The sequence below is a fragment of the Pseudophryne corroboree genome, chromosome 3, assembly GCF_028390025.1.
Source record: "Pseudophryne corroboree isolate aPseCor3 chromosome 3, aPseCor3.hap2, whole genome shotgun sequence".
Taxonomy (NCBI): domain Eukaryota; kingdom Metazoa; phylum Chordata; class Amphibia; order Anura; family Myobatrachidae; genus Pseudophryne; species Pseudophryne corroboree.
The window spans coordinates 390,867,246-390,886,663 of NC_086446.1; the positions used below are offsets into that span (position 1 = coordinate 390,867,246).

General features: G+C 45.7%; 1 protein-coding gene and 1 non-coding gene across 4 annotated transcripts in view; both read left to right on the forward strand.

Moving 5' to 3' along the window:
• Window positions 1–19,418, forward strand: part of BRCA1 (BRCA1 DNA repair associated) — a 373,734-nt gene that overhangs the window by 67,401 nt on the left and 286,915 nt on the right. The window lies entirely within an intron of this gene.
• LOC134899982 (U8 small nucleolar RNA) lies at window positions 8,181–8,309 on the forward strand. The gene has a single exon (XR_010173504.1). It is a non-coding gene; the product is annotated as a U8 small nucleolar RNA (small nucleolar RNA).

Below are 19,418 nucleotides of genomic sequence, written 5' to 3' on the forward strand. Positions count from 1 at the left end.
GCTTCACATAAATGCTCACTGCCACAGGTTTTCCAGTCTGATTCTGATCAGCCAGATGTGATATGGACGAGGACAGCTCTCTGTCCCCTGGGGTGGAGGCTCTCATTTTTGCTGTAAGAGAGGTCCTCCACTTACCGTATCAGGTGGTGGAACCAGATGAAGAGTTATACTTTAGTGTTAGAACCAAGAGTTCAGCTATCTTTCCGGTGTCTAAAGAGTAAAACTCCCTGACCAGGGAGGCTTGGTTAAACCCTGATTAAAAAAATGTAAAATTCCTCAGAGGTTTTTATCTACTTTTCCCTTTCCAGCTGAGGATAGGAAGGTCTGGGAAAACCCCAGGTCGGTCGATTACATCTGTATCCAGATTGTCTAAGAAATTGGTACTGCATGTTCTGTGGGCTATATCTCTGAAGGTGCCAGCTGACCGTAAAATTGAGACAACGCTCAAGGCAATTTATACGACAGCAGGCCAGCACAACGCCCCACAATAGTTTGTGGATGGATCGCCAGGGCTGTGGTAAAGTGGTTTGATGTTATTGATGGTTTAGACTCTCTACCCTGGGATGAGGTAGTTACTCAGCTGCAACATATAGAGGATGCTGCAAGTTTTATGAGCTAGGCTATTAAGGAGTTGTGTAAGATAAATGGGCGCACTACTGCGATGGCTGTCTCAGCACTCGGAGCTCTGTGGTTACGTCAGTGAGCGGCGGACGCTGATTCCAAAAAGGGTATAGAAAATCTTCCCTTTACAGGTGATGCCTTGTTTGGAGTCAAATTAAATAAGTGGATCTCCCAAGAAACGGTGGGTAAGTCTGCAGTCGGCTGCGCCACCTGCTAGACGTTCTTACTCCGAACCCTCCTTGCAGTCCTTTCGTGTAGCAAGGTTCAGAGGCAGGGGCCGATGGGTCTCCACCACTTCCAGAGGATCTCGTGGTAAGTCCCGTAAACCTGCACCTGCTGTCTCCCTGGACCAGACCACCGGATCCCCTGCCGCTAAGCATTCCGCGTGACTGTTGGCCCCAGCGACAAGGCGACTTTCAGGTAGGTGCTCACCTTCAACACTTCGCCCATGTCTGGGCAGAGTCCTGCCGGGATCCTTGGGTGAGGGATCTCATTTCTCACGGATACCAGCTGGAATTTAAAGCACTTCCTTCTCAAACAGGTTTTTCAAGTTGGGCTTACCAGCTTTATCCGCAGCAAAAGTTACCTTGCAAGAGGCTATTCAAAAACTTTTGAAAACAGGGGTGGTAGTTCTTGTACCTCCTCCGTTACGCAAGGGGGGTTTTCACTTCTGTCTTTTTGTCGTTCCAAAACCAGACGGTTTGGTGTGCCCCCATCTTGAACCTGAAGTCTCTAAACCCGTATCTGCGAGTGTTCAAATTCAAGATGGAGTTCCTGCGGGTGGTGGTGTCCGCTCTGGAGGAGGGGGAGTTTCTGGTGTCTCTGGATGTCAAGGATGCTTACCTACACATTCCCATGTGGCCCTCTCATCAGGCTTACCTCAGGTTCGCCATCTTGGATGACCATTTCCAGTTTCAGTCCCCTATTTGGACGATCTCCTAATAAAGGCTGTGTCCAGGTAGTGTCTACTGCACAGCATCGATCTGACTACTCGCGGATCATGGGTGGATCTAACATATTTCAAAAATCTCACCTGGAACCACCCAGTGTCTTCAGTTCCAAGACCTTGACTAACCAGGCTATGGTCCGCTCGGTGCTCAACCCTCACAGGTTGTCCATACATCTTTGCATCTGATTACTGGGCAAGATGGTGGCTGCTTACGAGGCAATCCAATACGGAAAGGTTTCATACCTGCCATTTCTACTGGATCTGCTAGACAAATGGTCGTGTTCTCCCCTTCATATGCATCAGGAAGTAACCCTATCTCAGCCTGGATTTCTCTATTATGGTTGTTTCAAATTCCTCACCTGGTAGAGGGCAGAAGTTTCAATATAACTCGTGGATTCTACGGTGACCCAAGGGGCCCAGTTCCAAGGGTTATGGTCAGATCAGGAATCTGCTTTACCGATAAACATCCTGGAACTCAGGGCAATTTACAATGCTCTAATACAAGCCTCCCATCTCCTGAAGGGTCTGGCAATCCAGGTTCAATCGGACAACGCCACGGCGGTGGCGTACATAAACAGACAAGGGGGAACAAGAAGCAGAGCGGCGATGCGAGAAGTGTCAAAAATACTCTTCTGGGCAGAGGCCAATGCAAAGGCCATCTCAGCCATATTCATTCCAGGAGTGGACAACTGGTAAGCAAACTTCCTCAGCAGACAGGACCTCCATCTGGGGGAATAGGGCCTACATCCCCAGGTGTTTCAACAGTTAGTTCGCCGGTGGGGCTGTCCGCAGATAGATCTGATGGCTTCTCGTCTCAACAAGAAGATATGCTGTTACTGTTACAGCCTGCGGATCCCTCGTTCTGCAGCAGTGGACGCGCTGATGACACCGTGGACGTACCGGTTTGTGTACCTGTCCCCTCCTCTACTGCTGATCCCAAGGGTGCTAAAAAGGCTAAGAAGGGAAAGCGTTCAGGCAATTCTAATTGTCCCAGATTGGCCTCGACGAGCATGGTGCTCGGACCTCCTGGCCATGTCTCTGGAGGATCCCTGGCCTCTGCCACTCCAGTACGATCTTCTTCAGCAAGTTCCGTTCATCTATCCAGACTCACAGCGGCTACGTTTGACGGCTTGGAAATTGAGAGGGAGATTCTAGCGAGAAAGGGTCTTCCCTCCCTGGTTATTTCCACCATGGTCCAGGCCAGGAAGATGGTTACGTCGAAACATTATCATCGTATCTGGAAAAAGTATGTTTCCTGGTGTGAAAGTAGTAAAGGTTTCTCCCGTGGAATTTAGCATTGGTCGTTTTCTACTTTTTCCTGCAAGCAGGAGTGTATGTGGGACTGTTTATACTCCATCAAAGTTCAGATTTCGGCGCTATTTTCTTCCAGAAACAACTTGCCATGTTACTAGAGTTACCGACTTTCCTGAAGGGTGTTCTTCATATGCAACTGCCCTTTGTACCTCCCAAGGCTCCGTGGGACCTCAATGTGTTTCTGTCTTTTCTCCAATCGGATTGGTTTGAACCCTTAGGGTGGAGTTGAAATTTCTTACCTGGAAGACTGTAATGTTATTGGCATTGGTGTCTGCCAGACGTGTCTCTGAATTAGGGGCCTTATCCTGTAAGAGCCCTTATTTTATTTTTCATGAAGACAGGGCGGAACGTAGGACTCGTCCTCAATTTTTGCCGAAAGTGGTGTCCTTTTTTCATGTAAATCAGCCTACTGTGGTTCCGGTGTTATCTGATGCTTCTGTTGGTCCTGAGTCCTTGGATGTGGTCAGGGCTCTGAAGGTTTATGTCAAAAGGAAGGCCCGTTATCGTAAATCTGACTCGCTATTTGTCGTTTGATGTCTCCAAGATTGGTCGGCCAGCTTCTAAGCAATCTTATTGCTCGTTGGCTCCGGTTGACCATTCAACAGGATTATACTTTGGCGGCTCTGCCTTTGCCGATGTCTATTCAGGCCCACTTGACGAGTTCAGTGGATTATTCCTGGGCGGCTGCCCGGGGTGTATTGGCCCTACAGTTGTGTTGAGCTGCAACTTGGTCTGGTTCGAACACGTTTGTTAAATTCTATAGGTTCGATACCTTGGCCAAGGATGACCTTCAGTTTGGTCAGGCGGTTTTACAGGGATCTCTGCACTCTCCCGCCCATTTGGGAGCTTTGGGACTTCCCCATGGTACTAAAGTACAAGACCCCCAGAATCCACTAGGATGTAAGAGAAAGTAGGAATTAATACCTACTGGTAATTCCTTTTCTCCTAGTCCATAGTGGATACTGGGTGCCTGTCTCAGTGCTTCGTTCCTGCTTACCTGTTTAAGCATTTGGCGGTCCCATTATGTTGTTGGGATAGCCGTGCTATCCGGGTTAGGTTGGTGTTGCTATCCTCTGTTCTGGTTAGTGTTCTCCTTTCGTTCATGGTTGTGTTGGCTTGTTGCCTCACCGCTGTTGTATTGTTCTTCTCTCATGGTATGTCCGTCTCCTTGGGCACAGTTTTCCTAGCCCGAGTCTGGTAGGAGGAGCATAGAGGGGGAGGAGCCAGCACACACATACACACACTAAAAGTTTTAAAGTGCCAGGCTTCAGTGGACCTGATCTATACCCCATGGTACTAAAGTACAAGACCCCGGTATCCACTATGGACTAGGAGAAAAGGAATTACCGGTAGGTATTAAAATTCCTATTTTTAACCACTTCTCATATGACTGACTCCAGGCGAAGGTTGTCTCTACATTGGCAAAAAGAGGAAAAATTCTCCAGCAGAGCTTCTCAGAGAAGCATGCAGCGATAGTTTAAATTAAATGCAATAAAATCTGTGTTCATTATTGTCTCTCTGTGTGAGTCTCACAGGGTCACTTTTAATGTCCTTTATAAAGAATAGACCTCACTCTAGTTTAGACTTGTTTATATTGTGATAATGATTATAGATGTGTGTATGTTATTCAATGTAAAATAATTTACACCAGCTGTGTGTAGTTTTAGTTCTCTTACGTCCTAGAGGATGCTGGGGACTCCAAAAGGACCATGGGGTATAGACGGATCCGCAGGAGCTTGGGCACACTATAAAGACTTAAACTGGGTGTGAACTGGCTCCTCCCTCTATGCCCCTCCTCCAGACCCCAGTTAGACTTTGTGCCCAGGAGTGAATGGTCACACACTAGGGGAGCTCTACTGAGTTTCTCTAAAAGACTTCATGTTAGGTTTTTTATATTCAGGGAGACCTCCTGGCTACGAGTTCCCTGCATTGTGGGAGTGAGGAGAGAGAAGTCAGACCTACTTCTTCTTAGTTCAAGGGCTCTGCTTCTTAGGCTACTGGACACCATTAGCTCCAGAGGGTTCGATCACTTTGTGCGCCTAGCTGCTTGTTCCCGGAGCCGCACCGTCACCCCCCTCACAGAGCCAGAAGAAAGATGCCGGGTGAGTATGTAAAGAACAGAAGACTTCAGTGACGGCAGAAAACTTCAGTAACGGAGGTAGGCGCAGCGATAGCGCTGCGCTCCATGCTCCCACACAACGGCACTCACAGGGTGCAGGGCGCTGGGGGGGAGCGCTCTGTGCAGCAAGTTACTGATCTTTTAACAAGGCTGGCATTAAAAGCTTCTCGGTGCCTGGGCACCGTGCCCCATCCCCCGCCAGCATAAAGCAGCGCTGCGTGCCATTTACTCCCGCGCCGAAGGCTCGCAAGGGGGGGGGGCGCCCTGGGCAGCATGATGAACGCTTTTTTAAGGGTGTAGATGTCATATACAGTGTGTAGACACTGTATAGGGACACCCGCTGGAAAAAAGATTGTATATTTTTTGCGGGCTGAAGTGCGCCGAGAAGGGGCGGGGCTTTGCCCTCACAGCTCTTTCAGCGCCATTTTCCTCCATGTCCCCGCCATTGTACAATCGTGGGGAGGCACACTGTTTAGAATATAACACTTGGTTTGTTAGATGGGCCTATACTACAGTCTGTTGTGCATGTACCCTGTGTTTCCCTGGTCAGAATGCCCACTATAGCTTTTTAGTCGACGTATGTCGACAGGAATCAGTACTCTGTCACTAACAGGGATCGCTGTCGGCATTGCTGACGCCTATTGGTCCTCGATGCAGTTGATGCAGTGTCAGCAGGTCGGTAGTTGGTTACTTGTCTAAAGGTAACACTATTTGGGGGTGACAGTCGTATGCGGGTGACCCTGTCGGCACCAACTGTTTTTTACTGAGAGTTACTTAACATGCTGTAACTGCCTTATGTCAGTATGTGTGTATATATATATATGTATGTGTGTGTATATATATATATATATATATATATATATATATATATATATATATATATATTAATTTATATGGTACGGTTCCTTGGGCCTGTAGCTCAAGCACTGATATGTTAGTAGGTGTGGGAGAGTGTTAGATTATATAAGTATATTCACTAGGGACCCTACGGTTCGGGACAATCCACTTATATGTATTATATGTATGTATGTATGTATATATTTTATATATTATATATATTATATGATACGTGTGTATTACATTACGATTTATAATGTCGACTGAAGTAAAAGTATTCTTTCTCATGTGCTGGTCGCTTTGTTGATAAAGCTCTAGTTCGGCTGTGACGAGTTGGTCTCAGATCCTCACAAGGAGTCCGAAGGTTTATTCTTTTCCTGCCACGGATAGAATACTGTGAAAGTCAACTCCTGGTCTACACGGGGCCCTGTCTCAAAGGATCGTATACAGGACAGCTAAGTGATATTTTATTTATATGCTGTGGGCTTATTTGCATTACATGCACATGAGGGAGTGTTTGTATTCGGTAAGACATCAGATAGATTTACTCTAAAGAGAGAGGGGAGGTTCTTTATGTTGGTTCTTCTCTATAACATTGCGGCAGGCTGCCGTACGAATACAGGAAGTGTGGCCGGGGGAATGCTGAGGCTGACTCCGAGAGTTACTGGAGTTTTTCCCTGGGACGGTGTACCACTGTTTAGGGGGATGCCTCAGTTCAGTCAATCTCGGTGGATGCTGCTGGTAAGTCTAGCTTCGGGGTTAGATTCCCTCACAACGGTTGGTGACGCATTCCTTTGTGGGATCCAGTCATTTTAATCGGTTCGATAAAGTTCTTTTTTCCTTTTCTGTTCAGCCTGTGGAAGGTGAAAAGGTAAGACATAAGTGGTGCAAATCGTTGTTTTTCTCTGACTGTTCTTCAACACAGGGAAGGGCTGTTGTTCCCAACGATGCAGATGTCGGAGGTGGTATCAGGGTAGATACTGAACGGTTGAGGTTCGGTGTTTTCCTGTGGACAGAGAGGTCTGAGGATCCTGGGTCGTATCAGTTTGCAGTGCCAATCCATCAATATGATTCGTGGATGCAGAAGTTGGATGCGGCCTAAGAGGCCTTTTCGGTGAGCAGGTCAAATGCCAGAGTGGTTTTCACGGGACCTGTTAGGAATGTGGTCCGGGTTTCACCGGCACATGCACCGGAATATATTTCTAATGGCCAGGATATCGCTCCTGTGGTGTTTGCTCAGTTCTCACCTCCTAGAGGGACGAAGGTTCGGGATCCAGGATTAGATCCTGGTGTCCATATATGCTAATCTCCGAGGCTGGGGAGCAGTTCTTGCAGTGGAAGTATTTCCAGAGGAAAAGGTCAAGCTGCGACGCTTGTCTACAATAAGATTTCTTGAATTAAGAGCTATTTTCAACAAACATATTCTTCGTGATCTGCCGTGTTAATTCTGTCGGACGACTTGACAGCAGTGGCGTAATTAAGCCGCTAGGGCGGAAAAAGGAGCAAAGCGGCAATGGCGGAAACTGAAATAATTTTCCGCTGGGTGAAAAGTCTGGTAAACGTTATATTAGCAGTCTTCGTTCCGGACGTAAATGACGGTGAAATGGATTTCCTCTGCAGACGCACTCTCCATCCGGGAGAAATACTGTCGTCATCGAGAAATTTCACAGAAGTGGCAAGTCTTTGAGGAGTGCCTCAATTGGGCATGTTGGCGTCTCGCCTCAACGAGAGACCTCAGGAATATGGTTCCAGGTCAAGGGACACTCAAGCTATAGCAGTGGACGCCCTCGTGACACCTTGGGTGTTTTCAGTCGGTCTATGAGTCCCCTCCACTTTTACTATTTCCGAAGATGATAAACCTAAGAAGAACAAAGGTTCAGGCAATCCTCATTGTTCCGGTCTAGCCAGGGAGTGCTTGGTATCCAGTTCTTCCAGATTTATTCATAGAAGATCCCTGGCCTCTTCCTCTACGGGAGGAACTGTTACAGCAAGATCAGAGCGTGTGTCAGGACTTACCGCGGCTGCGTTTGACGGCGTGGCGATTGAATGCCACATCCTAGCCCGAATGGGTGTTCCCAGTGAGGTCATTTCCACACTTCTTCAGGCTAGAAAAGAAGTAACGGGGAAGCATTACCACCGTATTTGGCGTAAATATGTGTCCTGGTGTGAATCTAAGAAGGTTCCTAAGGAAGAATTTCAGCTGAGTCGTTCTTCTCCATTCTTTGCAAGCAGGCGTGGATGCAGGCCTTAAGTTAGGCTCTGTTTCAGGGCAGTTTTGGCCTTTATAAATTTTCTTTAAAAAAAAAAAAAACAATTGCCCACCTTTCCGGAAGTTCAAGATCATCAGTGAGGTTGATCCTTACCTGTTCTTCCTTATGGAAAAACAGACATGATAAATGGGGGAGGCTGAGTATGTGAAACTTCAGCATTGGCTTGTTCAAAGTCTCTCGATGTAGTCTGGGCTTTGAAGATTTATGTCGCCAATTGGGTTTTAGTTTGGGGAAACAGAGGCTCTGTTTGTCCGGTATGCTCCCAGCGTGCTTGGGGCGCCTGCGTCTCTGCAGTCTGTTACACGCTGGATTTGTGATACGATTCGGTGTGCTAGTTCTACGGCTGGATTGCCGTTACTGAAGTCGGGGGAGACCCATTCTACTAGGAAGATGGGCTCTTCTTGGGCGGATGCCCGAGGAGTTTAGGCGGGTTAACTTTGCCGAGCGGCTACTTGGTCGGGTTTCAAACACCTGTGCTATGCTCTACAAGTTTGATACCCTGGCTGATGGGGGCCTCATGTTTGCTCAATTGGTGCTGCAGAGTCGTCCGCACTCTCCCGCCCGTTCTGGAGCTTTGGTATAGACCCCATGGTCTTTTTGGAGTCCCCAGCATCCTCTAGGACGTAAGAGAAAATAGGATTTTATTCCCTACCGGTAAATCCTTTTCTCCTAGTCCGTAGAGGATGCTGGGCGCCCGTCCCAGTGCGGACTCTATCGGCAGTTATTGAGTTGGTTACACTTTGTGGTGTTTTTTCTGTCAGGCTATCGCTGACGTTGTTTATGCCATGGCATGTGGTTTCTTATTATTGGTTGGGTTGACACACAGGTTGTGTTCCATATTCTCTCAGCATATGGCTGTATGGTTTCATGCCGTGGGCTGGTATTCTGTTGAAGGCCATGTCTTGCGGTATGTTCGCGGTGCGAGCTGGTATGACACTAACCGTGTTTAAATTATAAATTCTTTCCTCGAAATGTACATATCTCCTGGGCACAGTTTTCTAACTGAGGTCTGGGGGAGGGGCATAGAGGGAGGAGCCAGTTCACACCCAGTTTAAGTCTTTATAGTGTGCCCAAGCTCCTGCGGATCCGTCTATACCTCACGGTCCTTTTGGAGTCCCCAGCTTCCTCTACGGACTAGGAGAAAAGGATTTACCGGTAGGTACTAAAATCCTATTTTTTTTTTCAGTTTGCTTTACAGCATAAAACATATTTTTAACTTATATATTTTTAACTAAATTTGTCACTTGGTGAACTCCACACATCATGTGTATTTATCTAGCCGATTTCCTTTATTGGGCAGCTGTGCAACTTGCATTTAAACAGGATCCTAAAGTTTGTTTTTGCAGTGGTTTCAACTTTTATTTTTATAAGTTTTCATTTGTTCAAAGTAATCGTGGTCCCCAATCGTGACTCTTTCTACCGTGCTTGTTTATGTTTGTTACATTTCAGCCCATTAGTGATTTTGCTGTTCAGGTAATTGGCTTCCTCTAAATTCTGCCTGGTGGTCCCATCTTTTATATTCTGCCTCTGTTCCCGATGCAGCAAACCTGGCCATTGAAGCTTGTATACAAGACAAATAGTGCTTCAGTACAATCTCTCAGGAACATATATTGATGAAATGGCATTTACTTATGAGATGTTTCCCAGAGCCAACATTTTGTCGGAAAGCCGGCAAGAGATTTTTTTTACTCTTTATTTTTCAGATGTTATCAAAAGGGGCCATGTACAGAAATGTTTCTAAGGCATGATTGATTTTTGAAATTTAAACAGAGTTGTTTCACATAGCTTCAAAGAAAGCCGCTAATGCTATCGCTTTGTGAAACCCTGGTGTTGTGTTCTAGTAACAGGTCCGTGTGAGACCCAAATTTGCATTTTATTCATCGTTCATTTTAGTGATTTTTATTTTTTATTTTTTATGTTCCCCTCTCTATTTTGTTTATTCGTTGCAGAAAGCATACAGGAATACTTTTAAGTGATTGTTTGGGGCTCAAGAGTGAGAAGTAAGTGTGTGTGTGTGTGCGGTAGGGTGGAAGGTTTGGGCAGGCTGGCACCAGACTAGTTGCTGCATGATGATAGTCCTTAATGTGGATGGAGGGGCCAAGGGCTGTGCGACCATATACTGTATGATAACCTTGAGGACATAGTTCCTCTAACGTCTGGGATTACATATATTAAATGTTGTATAAAGCTTCAGTGAGATGTAGTAGCACCTGTAATATTGTCTATAAACTGACTTATTGATCAAGGTGGATATTAAACCGCTTGATCACTTTTTTCCTCACCACTTTCCAGTAATCCTCCTCTGTGGGTTGGGGGGACATGGGTCTCCCTACAAGTATTCATAAAAGGCGCTTCAATTGTTTGTGCACACGGCTACTTGTATTGCGCACCAGACAAAGTATTTCAATTGTTGCTCCGTTCAGGTGCAAATAGTCTCCCGAAGTGGCGAGCAGAAATGTGCATATGTCAGCACTGTGGGCCCAATACAGTACTTTAGATAAGATTACCTGCATGGGAACAGCTAAGCGAATGGAGGAGAGGGCTGACAAAATCCCCCTTGTAAAGTCTACTGCAGACTGTTTTTCCACCTCTGACAATGCTAAATTCCTTTGTCGTATAAACAACCCTTTATGAAGCTAAGAACACTGTACGCTGTTTACTTAAGAAGTACCGTAATGGTACGCTAGTTGCGTAACGATCGCTCAGCCGTAGGCGAGACGCTCAGGCGTCACGTTCGCTCACGGCCCAGGGATCACAGGACACGTTATTGGTTATGTCTAGGGGAAAGATTCGCTGTAACGTAGCGTACGCTAGAGACCACGAGGGGGTCACCAGCGATGCAGACGCTCACAACACTATACCTTTATGTTAAAACCTTATACCAATGAAATACACTGAATACCTTAATGTGAGTACAGGGTGTAAGTGCAACCTTGTGTAACCTGACTATCTACAAAGCTGCATGAGCGTCACCGACGCTCAAATGAACACTTATCACTATAGAAAATACACAGATACTGGTTTAGGTTTCCAAGGCCTATTAACTGTATTATGTCTAATATACTTGTAAAAGGGGATAACAGTACATATGATACACTACAATATAACAGAGACTTCCTAACCACAGAACTAAACAATAAATACAAAAAGACAATACTACACCGACCTAAATGCAATACGATACAATACTATAATACTATAAGGTATTTAAGAGAAAAGAGGAGAGAGAGAGATAGAGAGAGAGAGAGAGAGAGATTGGCTCGCAGAAAGACAATGATTATGGAGAGAACTTACGCACAAAGGGTATGATCGCCAGCGCCTCGATATCCAGCTCCCGATTATCAGCAGATAACCGTTGATGAGAGAGTGAGAGCTGGATGTGGTCGGCCTGCCTATTTATGCTCCACACACAATGCAATCTCCTGGTCCTACAATCCCATTGTCCATTGGCCGAAGGAATTCGGCCCTGCATCATAACAAAAGGTCATAGGGTGATTCATACAGGTGGGCTGTGACGATTTCCAACAGCTCAGGTGGGTGGGAAACTGGGTTTCCCGCCGCATACCTGAGTATGTGTAAATCATAGAAATGGACATAAACTTCTTATGTCCATAACTATTCGCACGAGCGATTAATACGCTCCAAACCAACACCGGAATATTGCTAATTAAATACTCTTCCGATGGGTACCAAACACTGCAGTATGATTCCTGTTAGACCCTTCGTACGATGCAAAGAGGGATTCCTCAGCTCTGGGACATTGTACTTTAACCAAACTTACAGAAACTATCAAAGGGATCATGATCTATAAACTACATTAATTGTGAACATTTGTAACTAATGAGTCGCACGCTACGATCACATAAACTCTACCGTAAATGCGCATACTGCGCGTGCGAGTGCACGCTATTGCGGGTATGCGCTTCCACGGGAGAGCGTACGCATGCGCAGCACGGACCAGTGTGCGGTGCAAATATGGCAACGTGCATTGAGACATTTTTCTGACTTTGACAGTCCACCCTTTGGCAGTCAATAATAACTGCCACAAAACATTTAAGGAAAAAAATGTAAGTCAGGGGTTAATTGATTTCCATGGTTGGGTAGGGGAGGAGAGAGGAGAAGGTGTGAAGAGGGTATGACCTAGTGAGAAAGCAGAAGCATGTGTGTATGAGTCCATGTTTGGAGGGTCATGTATCATCGTGCCGTACGTGTGGTAAATCAAGCTTCGAGGTATTGCGAAGTATACATTTGAATTCCTTCTTATCCTGTGGTACAGGTCTGTGGATGGGCTGTCAAACTTTACCGAGCTCATTTCGGCTGTAGTTGTAACAAAATGGGGATGCACATTTTAGTTGATGATACATGAATGGGGGAGGTATGTGGTTGCTGATATCTGTGCCTGAATTCCCTATCGTCTATGTGTGTCATTACCTGAGGGTTGTAGAGATGAAGATAGAGAACACTTATGGAAAATGCAATGGTATTCTATGTCAGGGAAATGTACATTCGTCGATTGAGGTCTTGATTGGTGTCGGTTGATTGGAGTCTTCTTCTTTGTGCTTTTGCTCATAAATCGTGAGTAAAGCAAACAACGTCCATGGATTTACAAAAATGTTGGGCTAGCGTGATTTTAAAGTTCCTAGGGAAACTGGGGTACCCATGGCATTGTCCATCAAAGTCTTGTATATCAGGTCGTCTGCCCTTCTTCTTTCCATCTTTCCGTTGTCGGCCCCTTGGCTCATCAAATCCTTCGTCTACGTGGGTCTTTGTACCTCGGAGGAAAACATAGAAATGGGTGAAAGACGGACCGTATACTCATTACATCATTTCGTCATGGTTTCTAGCATTGGGTCATAAATCAAATCCAGGTTAATTACAGTTTCCTCACTCCTCAAGCTCATCACTTTCGTACTTTGTTTACACCTCATCAAAGCCTGCCCGCATCTAAATATCAATCCAAACGATATAACGACACCCAAAATACACAGTAGAAACTTTCCAACATCCATTATGACTCCTTGAGCCCACTCTCCCAAACCGGAGAACCAATTTCGCGGGTTCAACCATGACACCCAACCAGTCAGCTCATTACCTACAGCAGCAAGGGTGAGATTGTGTTTTCGACGAAATTCCCACTTTAATTGCAGAATATCATCCATCTTTTGGTCTATGACCTCTACCGGATCCTCGGTGCTATTGGTGATATACGTGCAACACTTTATGCCGTACTGTGTTGCCAATGTAACACAATATCCGCCTGTTACTGCTGTAAGATAATTAAGAACCATCCTATGCTGAACTAGTTCTGTTTTGTAAGCTTGAAGTTCTCTTCCAGTGTATCTAAACGTGTCATCATACATTTCAGTGATATTATCTAACAAATTGGCGAGTGCGGAAATGTATCTATAATTCATCACTCCTCGAGCGGTACGAGTGAAATCTAACGCTACCAGAACCTGAATCCCGGTGGATTCATGGATAAGATCAGAGGCCGGATGCTCTAACCTTTCTGACATTTGTCTTTTAACTCGGTGTTCGTAATGAGTGTGAGTATAAGGAGCTTGGGCACCACGGTGTATGTCCTTCATTTTGTCATGTGTTACAGTCATCACTTCAGGCAATACTTTTCCAATATAACACAATCCTTCAGAGTTTGGGGCAAGCCACTTGTACGCCTTTCTCCCGCATATGAAATATGCATCATCGGGGAGAACATATGGGACGGAGAAGGACATGACCATGTTACAAACCTTCCAGGTGAAATCTCCTGACCCTAATTCTTCCATCTGCCTAATGCACGTATCGGTTTGTACGATATGTGCACAGTATCCTGGTGATACCTCTCCAACTCTAGTAATCCTATTTCCTAAGGTATATCGATACCGGAAAGATTTTCCTCTACTGGCTATGTGGCGTACGAGCTCTGTATCTGTAGGCATTCTATCTGCTCTGTGTGAAAAGGTCATGGTAAGGTTGCTCCATGACACTTCCCAATTTCCCGGTTTTCTGGGATTGGAGATGTTAAAACATATGAGGGACCTATCCACATGGTATTGGTGGAGCTTCAAACTAGGAGGGCTGGAGATGTTAAACCTCCGGTCCACCGGTCTCCCACCACTTAGCTCAAGTACCTCCCCTAACGTTAAAGGAAATGGTACTAGCCCTGATTTACTGTGACCCTGAGGTACTTGAGAGCATACCCAACAATCTGTTTGGTTTAATACGTTACCCACTAGAGAGTGATAGTCACTCAATGGATGCCGGTCTATATGGATATTAAAACTAGATTGGCATTTCTTTATGCATCCATCTTCAACCAGATTATCACAGAGCCTACAGATACAATTTTCCTCAGCTAACAATCCATCACAATTTCTTCTATCGGATCGTTTTCTGATACTCGCCTTTGCTTGTTGGATTGGTTGATCTTGGAAAACTACGCCTCCATCATCATAATCGGAACCCATTCCAGAACCTCTCTCGACCTCTATGGTACTCTCGCCGGAATAGACTGCTCTGGTCAACATCATGGTCAACATCAAAATCCGGATCACAGTCTCTTTGGGCAAGTCCATCTTTGAGGAGGAAATGGAGAAGATTGAGAAGGGGGAAACAGAAATTTTAAGGGAGAGGGGATGGGAAGTGGAGAAAAACAATAAAAGGGAGAGGGGAGTCGACAACTGCTTACGGTCTTCAAGGCTCAGGTGCCGCCTCAGTCCTCCTGGAACAGACACTCCAGTGATACAACCTCTACCGTCTGTTCCTTATCACGGGACTTCTCTGGATCAGCAACCTTCTTGCAGTGGGATGAATGGACCCAAGTCTCTCTCTCAGCAACCTTCAATGCTGTGGTGCTAGTCAATAAGACCTGGTATGGTCCTTCCCATCTATCAATAAGACAACCTGAGCGTAGAAAATTTCGTATCATTACATAATCCCCAGGTTCAATGTCATGACAATTACTATCTGGTAAATCAGGAATCACCAACTTCAGATTATCATTTTGATTCCTCAACTGCTTACTCATATTAATCAAGTACTTTACAGTTACTTCATTGTTACATTTCAAATCATCCTGAGGGTTAATCATGACATGCGGTTGTCGACCAAACAAGATTTCAAAAGGGGACAGATTAAGAGGGGACCTGGGAGTGGTTCTGATGCTATACAAAACAATGGGTAAAGCTTCTGGCCACGTCAATCCTGTCTCTGCCATTACTTTACTCAATTTATTTTTAATAGTGCTGTTCACTCTTTCGACCTTCGCACTCGCCTGTGGACGGTACGGAGTGTGCAGCTTGCTATCAATACCCATCAATTTACACATTCCTTGAAAGACATCACCTGTAAAATGGGTACCCCTATCGCTTTCAATGATTCTAGGGATACCATATCTACATACAAATTCCTGCACAATTTTCTTAGCTGTAAACATAGCGGTATTTGTAGCTGCTGGAAAAGCTTCGACCCAATTTGAGAAAACATCTATACAGACAAGTACATACTTTAAATTTCTACATGGGGGCAATTGAATGAAGTCAATTTGTATTACTTGGAAAGGGCCGCCGGCAGGTGGGACATGGGATGGTTCTGTAGGTATTGCCTTTCCAATATTCTTTCTCAGACAGGTAAGGCATGACATTGCTCTTTTACTAGCATGAGAGGAGAATCCTGGGGCGCACCAGTATGCTCTTACCAATTTGCACATCCCCTCCTTGCCTAGATGAGTCAGCCCGTGAGCTGCTTCAGCCAGACACGGAAGGTATGCCCTGGGGGCCACTGGTTTACCATGTCCATCCGTCCAGAGCCCTGAGGACTCCTGGCCATATCCCTTTGCCTTCCAGACTGCTCTCTCCTGAGTGGAACACAAATTCTGCATTTCACACAACTTTCGTGTGTTGATGGTATTAAATACCATCAGTTGTGTGGTGTCTGTCCGTATGGGGGTAGCAGCTGCAAGCTTTGCAGCTTCGTCTGCTCGGCTGTTACCAAGGGATACTGGGTCTTGACTATATGTATGTGCTTTACATTTGATAACAGCCACTCTGTCGGGTTCCTGTATCGCTGTTAGAAGCCTTTTTATATGAGCTGCATGCGCTATCGGTGTGCCAGCTGCCGTCATGAAATTTCTGAGCCGCCATAGGGCTCCGAAATCATGGACTACCCCGAACGCGTATCTGGAATCGGTGTAGATATTGGCTGACTTTCCCTTAGCCAATTCACATGCTCTGGTTAGGGCGACCAGTTCAGCAACCTGGGCTGAGTGAGGTGGGCCTAGTGGTTCCGCTTCTATGGTGTCTTGGTCATCTACGACTGCGTATCCAGTACACAAGTCTCCCGAGTCTGACTGTCTGTGACAACTACCGTCCGTGTAGAACGTGAGTTCTGCATCTTCTAGTGGATTGTCACTGATGTCAGGCCTTGCGGTAAAATTTTGGGTCAAATATTCCATACAATCATGTGTATCTTCCTTTGCATTAAATCCTCCTTCCCCATCACTCTCACCTCCCACCCTTTGTGCCTGTCCAGGCACACCTGGGAGAAATGTTGCAGGGTTTAATGCACTGCATCTCCTTATGGTGATGTTTACGGGGGCCATTAATGCCAATTCCCATCTCGTAAACCTTGCTGATGAGACGTGTCTGGTTTGGGCAGAATTCAATAAGGCAGATACCGCATGCGGTGTATGGATTGTGAGGTTGTGGCCTAGCACGACATCTTCGCTTTTTGTCACTAGCAATGCTATCGCTGCAACGCTACGCAAGCATGTGGGGAGGGACCGCGCTACCGTATCTAGCTGAGCGCTGTAGTATGCAACTGGCCTGCTGGCATCACCGTGTTTTTGTGTTAGTACACCTGCTGCGCACCCAGCACTTTCTGTTCCGTATAGTTCAAAGGATTTCCCATAGTCTGGCATACCTAGTGCAGGTGCCTGCGTTAGACACTGTTTGAGTCTCTCAAATGCTGTTTCAGATTCGTCTGTATGCGAAATCCGATCAGGTTTGTTTGAGGAGACCATTTCCTGCAAAGGTAGCGCCAATATGGAAAACCCTGGGATCCAATTACGGCAATACCCACACATTCCTAAAAACGTCCTGATCTGTTGCTGGGTTTGTGGCAGTGTCATGTCTCTAATGGCTTGGATTCTATCAGCGGTCAGGTGTCTCAGTCCTTGTGTTAGACAGTGTCCCAAGTATTTTACCTTAGCTTGGCATAATTGCAACTTGTCTTTGGAGACCTTGTGACCTGTATCTGAAAGATGAAACAGGAGCTGTTTCGTATCCTTCAGGGAAGCTTCCAGTGAATCTGAACACAGCAGTAAATCATCCACATACTGTATCAATACTGATCCACTTTCCGGTTGGAAAGACTGTAAACAATCATGCAAAGCCTGAGAAAATATACTTGGACTATCTATGAAACCTTGGGGTAACCGAGTCCACGTGTATTGGACTCCTCTGTATGTGAATGCAAACAAATATTGGCTGTCAGGGTGCAGAGGTACCGAAAAGAAAGCGGAGCAGAGGTCAATAACAGTGAAAAATTTGGCAGTGGGAGGAATTTGCATTAGGATGACAGCTGGATTAGGCACTACGGGGAACTGACTCTCAACTATTTTGTTAATCCCCCTTAGATCCTGCACTAGCCTGTAACCCCTCCCCCCACTCTTTTTAACAGGGAAGATGGGACTATTTGCGGTGCTGGACGTTCTTACTAGAATGCCCTGTTGTAGCAAGCGCTCTATTACGGGAAAAACTCCTAACTCCACCTCTGGCTTCAGAGGATACTGTGGGATTTTTGGAGCTATCCTACCTTCTTTTACTTGTACCACTACTGGAGCTACGTTTGCCATTAATCCAGTGTCCTGTCCATCTTTTGTCCAAAGTGACTCTGGTATCTGAGATGTCATCTCTTCTACCTGGGATGGGTTCCTATTTGTCATAATGGTGTGTGACATTAATTTTGATGGGGAGTCTAACATGTCTCGTACTTCCTGAGCGTGATTCTCAGGGATGTCCAAGAATACACCTTCAGGAGTACAATAAATGACGCAACCCATTTTACATAGTAAGTCTCTTCCCAGGAGATTAGTTGGTGCAGATGCAGCCAGCAAAAAGGAATGCTTGGTATGCAAAGGCCCTATTGTAATCTCGGCTGGTTTGCTAACAGGGTAGTGCTGGACTACTCCTGTTACTCCCATGGCTGGAATTGTCCTACCAGTGGTTCTCATGCCCACTGTCGAATTTATCACTGACTTGGCCGCCCCTGTGTCTACAAGAAAGTTTAAAGTTTTACCAGCTACATTGATTGCAATTTCTGGTTCGTTTCCAAGACTAGCAATCAACTTAACTGGCTGCAGATTACAGGTATGGCCACACCCCTATTGGGTATGCTGACCTCCCTGAATCCCGCTGGCAGCAACTACTTGTGAGGGAGTTAGCTGGGAACTACCAGAGGCATGCCAGTCTCTGTTTGGGGGATATCTTTTTGTTTCCCCTGTATGTGGCTCAAAACTCCGCCTCTGTGGACCCTGCTCCCAATGTCGTGTGTTGTGTTGTTGTCTAGGGGGTTGAAAAGATCTTTGTACATTCTTTGTTCTACATTCTCGTGCAAAGTGTCCCGGTCTGTTACAAGAAAAACATGTTATTACACTTGCCTTACCCACAGGATTCGGTGGTACATACGCAGGCTGCCTTGTGGTCAGCGCCTGTATACTTACGGACATCAACTTATCACTTTGCGATTCCCTGTGCCTAGTGATGTTTCTGTCGTGATCAATAGCAGCCTCTCTCAAGGTGGACACTGACAGACCTCGCCAACATGGCTGCGTGGTCTGTACCCTAGCTTTTAATGTTTCTTTCAAACCATCCATCAGTACAGATACTGCTACTTCTCGATCGTTTGGGTTGGTCTTAATGTCTTCTATACCAGTGTACTTTGCCATTTCTAATAGTGCCCGGTGAAAATATTCTGTTGCCGTTTCGGACTCCTTTTGCTTAATGGAAAATATTTTATTCCATTTGACAACGGCTGGGAAATACTCTTTTAGCTGTAAATTTATCCTTTTTACATTATCCTTGTTGTACACGTCTGTAAGCGGTACATCTTTATCCAATGCACAATCAGCTAAAAACTGAGTTGCATCAACATTGGAAGGTAAACAAGCTCTTAGCAGTATCTGCCAATCCTTGTTGTTGGGTTCTACCGTGTTACCTAAATCCCTGATGTATTTTTGGCTAGCAACTAAATCCTTCCTGGGGTCAGGAAATTCGGACACTATTGTTCTTAATTCCATTCTGGAAAATGG